Raw genomic sequence first — 6,443 nt, 5'->3', positions numbered from 1 at the left:
TGGAGGGAAAAAAAATGAAAAAAATTTGTCTTATTGCATCACATCGGGTTTGACCTAAGAAAAATGTGCTTTAAACATCTAATTACAAGCAAGCCTCATGTGGTCGGTCACTTCTTCAGCTTTGTGGGATGGGGGGAAGAGGAGGGAGGGGTTGTTACTTGATATCATGTCCCTAATTAGCCAAGGAGTGTATTTGAATGTGAAAATAAATGATGCCATCCTGGGGCAGAATATGTTCATTTCTATTTCATAGAGTCACTTTAGTAACTATAATCTAATTGTAAAACTACATCATAAAATAACTAAATCCATAAAAGAACATAGCTTTTTTTTCCTCCAAATCAGAGAGGATATTTTTTATAGCAAGAGAAATCCTGAAAGTTCGACTACTTGGCAGACAGTAACATATAGAGATTAATAGCTAGAGAATCAGATCTAGGTTTGAACCCAGGGTCCCCTTCTTACCACCTGGGTTGACTTTTAGAGTCAGATATTTAATCCTGCTCAGCCTCAGTTTCCTTATCTGTAAAGGGGAATGCATGGCTCCTATTTCAGTGTTTAAAGGCAGTACGCAGTGTACTATACCAGTCCCTCAGTGGTGCAATGGTTAACATATTCAGCTGGTAACTAAAAAGGTTGGCAGTTCGAGTCCACCTGGAGGCGCCTTGAAGAAAGGCCTGGCATCTACTTCTGAAAATCAGCCATTTAAAACCCTATGGAACATGGAGGAATCTGGAAGGCATTATGCTGAGTGAAATTAGTCAGCTGCAAGAGGACAAATATTGCATGAAAGCACTATTATAAGAACTCGAGAAATAGTTTAAACAGAGAAGAAAATATTCTTTGATGGTTACGAGGGGGGAAGGGGGAGGGGAGGGAGGGAGGTTTTCACTAATTAGATAGTAGATAGGAACTATTTTAGGTGAAGGGAAGACAACACACAATACAGGAGAGGTCAGCACAACTGGACTAAACCAAAAGCAAAGAACTTTCCTGAATATACTGAACGCTTTGAAGGCCAGCATAGCAGAGGTTGGGGTTTGGGGACCATGGTTTCAGGGGACATCTAAGTCAATCGGCATAATAAAATCTATTAAGAAAACATTCTGCATCCCACTTTGGAGAGTGTCGTCTAGGGTCTTAAACGCCAGCAAGCGACCATCTAAGACACATTAGTTGGTCTCAACGCACCTGGAGCAAAGAAGAATGAAGGACACCAAAGACACAAGGTAATTATGAGCCCAAGAGACAGAAAGGGCCACATAAACCAGAGACTACATTAGCCTGAGACCAGAAGAACTAGATGGTGCCTGGCTACAACTGATGACTGCCCTGACAGGGAACACAACAGAGAACCCCTGAGGGAGCAGGAGAGCAGTGGGATGCAGAATCCAAATTTCTCATAAAAAGACCAGACTTAAAGGTTTGACTGAGACTAGAAAGACCCCGAAGGTCATGGTCCCCAGACCTTCTGTTAGCCCAAGACAGGAACCATTCCCAAAGCCAACTCTTCAGACAAGGATTGGACTGGACTATGGGATAGAAAATGATACTGGGGAAGAACGAGCTTCTTGGATCAAGTAGACACATGAGACTATGTGGGCAGCTCCTGTCTGGAGGGGAGATGAGAGGGCAGAGGCGGTCAGAAGCTGGCCGAATGGACACAAAAAGAGTAGAAGGAAGGAGTGTGCTGTGTCATTAGGGGGAGAGCAACTAGGAGTATATAGCAAGGTGAATGTAAATTTTTGTATGAGACTGACTTCATTTGTAAACTTTCACTTAAAACACAGTAAAAAAAAAAAAAAAGAAAACCCTATGGAGTACAGTTCTACTCTGACACACACAGGGTCACCATGAGTCAAAACTGACTCTGTGGCAACTGATTTTAGGGGTTAGCAGCATGGCCTCTGGAGCCAGAGTGTCTGGATTTGAATCCAGGATCCACTGATTACAAAGGGTGTGACTTTGGACGGGTTAATTAAGTAAGCCATGCCTCAGTTTTCTCATGAGGTGATACTGAAATCATCTGAAGTGTTTGTCATTTTGGTTATCTTACACGTGACAAACTCAGCCAGTATGTGACAGACAATAAAGGTGTAGACAGGGATTGCTGCTGCTATACTCATGGCCATGCCCATCACCACCAGCTGCCCTGCAGTTCAATCCAGCCCTGACCCATGCACCCCAACATCAGGCACATGGTACTGGTATGGGGGCATTTCCCCTCAGATAAAACAGAACCACTGGGGCATGTAAGAGCCTTCACTCTCTTTTTTCAGCTATTCTCCTTACATTCTTTGGTTTTTAACACTTCAAAGAGGTCTTTTGCAACAGATTTGCCCAATGAAAAATGTCATTTGATTTTTTGACTGCTGCTTCCATGGGTGTTGATTATGGATCCAAGTAAAATGAAATCATTCACAACTTCAATATTTTCTGCATTTATCACGATGTCTGCTTATAGGTCCAGTTGTAAGGATTTTTGTTTTCTTTAAGTTGAGGTGTAATCCACACTGAAGCCTGTAGCCTTTGATCACACTAGCTCTGAAGTGTCTCTCTGGAGAATGTGTTTTATACAAGAGAGAAACAAACTTCTATGGTATGCCACTATTTGAGGATTCCTGTGTGCCAGGAAAATAAAGTACTAAGTATACAATACTAAATGGCACACCCTTCTAGCCATATTCCCATTGGTGTCATATATATTGAGTTGTCAATAAGGTAGGGTACTTGAAAAGTTAAGGCCTATTTCTTCCACCCTTCACAAGAATTATACCAAGTCAGTGTAGAGCACAAAGCACCATAGTTTTCAGCAACTTATTAACTTAGCTTTCTATGGATACTCTCCACATACTTGCTCATTCATGCTTCGGGGGATTATGTAATACATAAAAATCAATAGGCCCCATAGAAACTTGGAACGGTATCCAACAATGGTAACCAATCATACTTTCAAACCAATCTACTAAATTGTAGTTTCAAACTGCAGGCAAGAAGCCATCTGAACATACAATATATCAACACTCAAATCCATTAAAGGGCAGTAGAGTGTGCAGAGCAATGACTCTATGTGGGAAAATAAGTGCGAACTAAAACACGGTTCACCTGAAATTTTGTATGCTCATCAGCTCCTCTGAAATTGCTGCATATATAATCAGGTTCTACCCCTTAGAAAAACAAAACATGTCAAATGCAATTTCTGAAGACTTTCCTATTAAGAGGATCAAGTATCTTAAATTATGGCTCAAACAGAGCCCTGCTGGCGTAGTAGTAGTTAAGAACTACAGCTGCTAAGCAGATGGCTGGCAGTTCGAATCCACCAGCTGCTCCTTGGAAACCCTATGGCAGTTCTGCTCTGACAGCAGTGGGTTTTGGGTTTACAATGGCTTGAATATCGTAACGATTATAAGGATGGCACGGGTCCCAGCAGCATTTCCTTCTGTTGTACAAAGGGTCGCTATGAGTTGGAATCGATTTGATAGCGCCAAATGACAACAACATAATCTACATACTCTGCCATTACCCTGGTGAGTTTACCTAAAACAAAACATCAGAGTGTTAGAAATAAAATGCTAATATTCTAGAGAATAAAGATTGTTTAACTTGTCTTTTTAGCCACTAATAGTACCTAGACAGGAGCCCTGGTGGTGCAATGTTTAAACACTCAGCTGCTAATTGAAAGGTCAGCTGTTCGAATCCACCAGTGGCTCCGTGGGAGAAAGATGTGGCAATCTGTTTCCATAAAGATTACAGCCTTGGAAACCTTATGCGGGAAGTTCTACTTTGTCCTAGAGTTGCTATGAGTCAGAATCGACTCAACAGCACACAACAACAAGAACAACAGTACCTAGGCTGGTGTGTTAGGTATTGCAGGTGCTCAGTAAATGATCACTGAGTTGAATCGATATTCTTTAAATGTCATCATTTTTATCATTTAAAAAAAGAACTGAGTGACATCAATTTTGTGACCATGGGAAAGTTACTTTTCCTTCTCATTTCTTCCTCCGGTAAGAAGGGATAATAATCACCTTCCTCCTAGGACTACTGAAGCTCCTATGCAAAGTGCTAAGGCAGGACCTGGCTCAGAAGAGGTAGTCAATAAATGATAGCTGCTATTCTCATTAGTGTTACTGATTTTTTGTTATTGTTATTAATACTCTGCTTACCATCCCATTCTGTATGTTATGGGAAAACAAAGTATTGTAAAACATAGTCCTTGTTTAAAATTTTGGTGGTGCAAACAGTTGACATGCTCAGCTGCTAACCAAAAGGTTAGAGGTTGGAGTCCACCAAGAGGCACCTCGGAAGAAAGCCCTGGTAATCTACTTCCCAAAAATCAGCTACTGAACACGTTACGGAGCAGTTCTACTGTGCACACACACCAGGTCGCCATGAACTGAAACTGACTAAATGGCAACTAACAATGACTGACCACCAGGATTCTACTTAGCATCTATCTGTAAAGACCTCTGTGGCCAAATGGCCTTGGCCAACCCATAAAGGAGTCACGATCCCCTCCTTTCTGGCTGGCTTCAACTTTTGATGGATGGGCCCTCCATGCATGACTAAGTCATAAATGGCCTATACATGATAGACATTTAAACCCATCACGCAGGCAGAGAGCTTCAGCCCTCCGTTATAAACAACTAAGGAACTCCTCTGAAAGATATTTGTCTCTCTATGAGGCGAGTTAGTGCTTCACATCAAGGACATTAGTACAAGGAAGCAATAAATCATTCTTTGATGCCCCAGGTGATTTTCTGAGGTGTAATTTAAATCCCTGACCACAGGTTTAGCTTCTACTTAATAGGAAAACTCCCAAGCTAAGCAGCAAATATTTAGTTTGTCACATTTATAACTTTTCCTCAAGATATTTGACATTCATCTCAGTGTGCTAGTTTACTTAAGGATCACAATAAGTGGAGACTATCTGAGGAATTTGAATACTAACTTAAAGGAACAAAATGGGAGTTCTTGTCTAGTAAGAATTTATTTAATATTGAAATGTCACCACTGCTGACAAGATTCTTTCTGACAAGAGCCTCACAATGACACGTGTGAAATATGAAAATGCACTAAAAAGAGTCATAAAGTTCACACATGTTATTAATATATTTCCAACAGGTTTTTTTTTTTTTAACAGAATGTTTTAAATTTAAGAGGTTGATTTTAAAAATCTGCTTGTGTAAACTTTGGATTTTTAAGGCTGTACATTTTATTACTTCCGGTGCCTTTTACATAATTATTCGTGATATCTATTTGTTCTGTGACATAAACAAACGACAAAATTCTAGCAAACGATGAGCGGCCCATAAACATCAGACAGAGACTAAATTAGTTGTAAGGAAATTAGAACCTGCTAAAGAAAAAACGTATCTTGTTTTCTTGAAGGATAATGTTTTCTTCAGTTAATTTTAAAGGTCAAGTGTAAAAACATAGTTCCTTGCCTTAAATACTGAGATTCATCATCCTGACGTTATTTACTAAAGTCGCAGTTCATGAACTGATAGGAGGCTCCCTGATCTTGGGTTCTCCAGTCCTACTTTTGACTCTTCCTTAATTATAATTTTGAGGCAAAAATGTGAATTGTGTATATATTAAATTTGGGGCAGAAAGCTTTGTCATTTTATGTTTCATTTACCATACTTTTATGCAAATAAAATGACTGCATCACTATATGTTTTTGCCAACTGTGCAATCCCCTTGCACATTATTTCCATAAGTATGCTACACTCAAAAAAAAAAAAAAAAAACCAAACCCATTGCCACTGGTTCGATTCCAACTCAAAGCGACCCTATAGGACAGAGTAGAACTGCTTCATAGGGTTTCCAAGGTTATAATTTTTACAGAGGCTGACTGCCACATCTTTCTCCTGTAGAGCGGTGGGTGGGTTCAAACTGCTGACCTTTCGGTTAGCAGTTGAGTGTTTTAACCATAGTGCCACCAGGGCTCCTTAAGCACACTATATTACCCATTATATGTGTAGGTCCGTCATTTACACGGGTATGCTATTTCTGGAGAAATACGGTATATTTGCCAGTTTAACCACTCTAATAAAAACAGTTAGCATTTATTTTGTGCTATCTATCAGATATTGTCCTTAATGTTTTATTACTCATGCATTATACGATATTTCAATCACAAAAAGTACAATGAATAATAAAGAAAACATCTGAGTAACCACTAGTCATTAAAAAACAAATATTAACATATTGCTATTTTTTAAAAAAGAAATATTATAATGACAAAAGTGTATTGTGTACACCTCCCAATTTGATTCCACTCACTATCTCTCCTGTCCAGAGGTTAATTCTCTTAGTTATTCAGTACTGCTGTAACAGAAATACCACAAGTGGATGGCTTTAACAAACAGAAATTTATTTTCTCACAGTTCAGGAGGCTATGAGTCCAAACTCAGGGTGCTGGCTCTAGGAGAAGGCTT

The sequence above is a fragment of the Elephas maximus genome, chromosome 9, assembly GCF_024166365.1.
Source record: "Elephas maximus indicus isolate mEleMax1 chromosome 9, mEleMax1 primary haplotype, whole genome shotgun sequence".
NCBI lineage: Eukaryota > Metazoa > Chordata > Mammalia > Proboscidea > Elephantidae > Elephas > Elephas maximus.
This window is presented reverse-complemented; position numbering follows the sequence as displayed.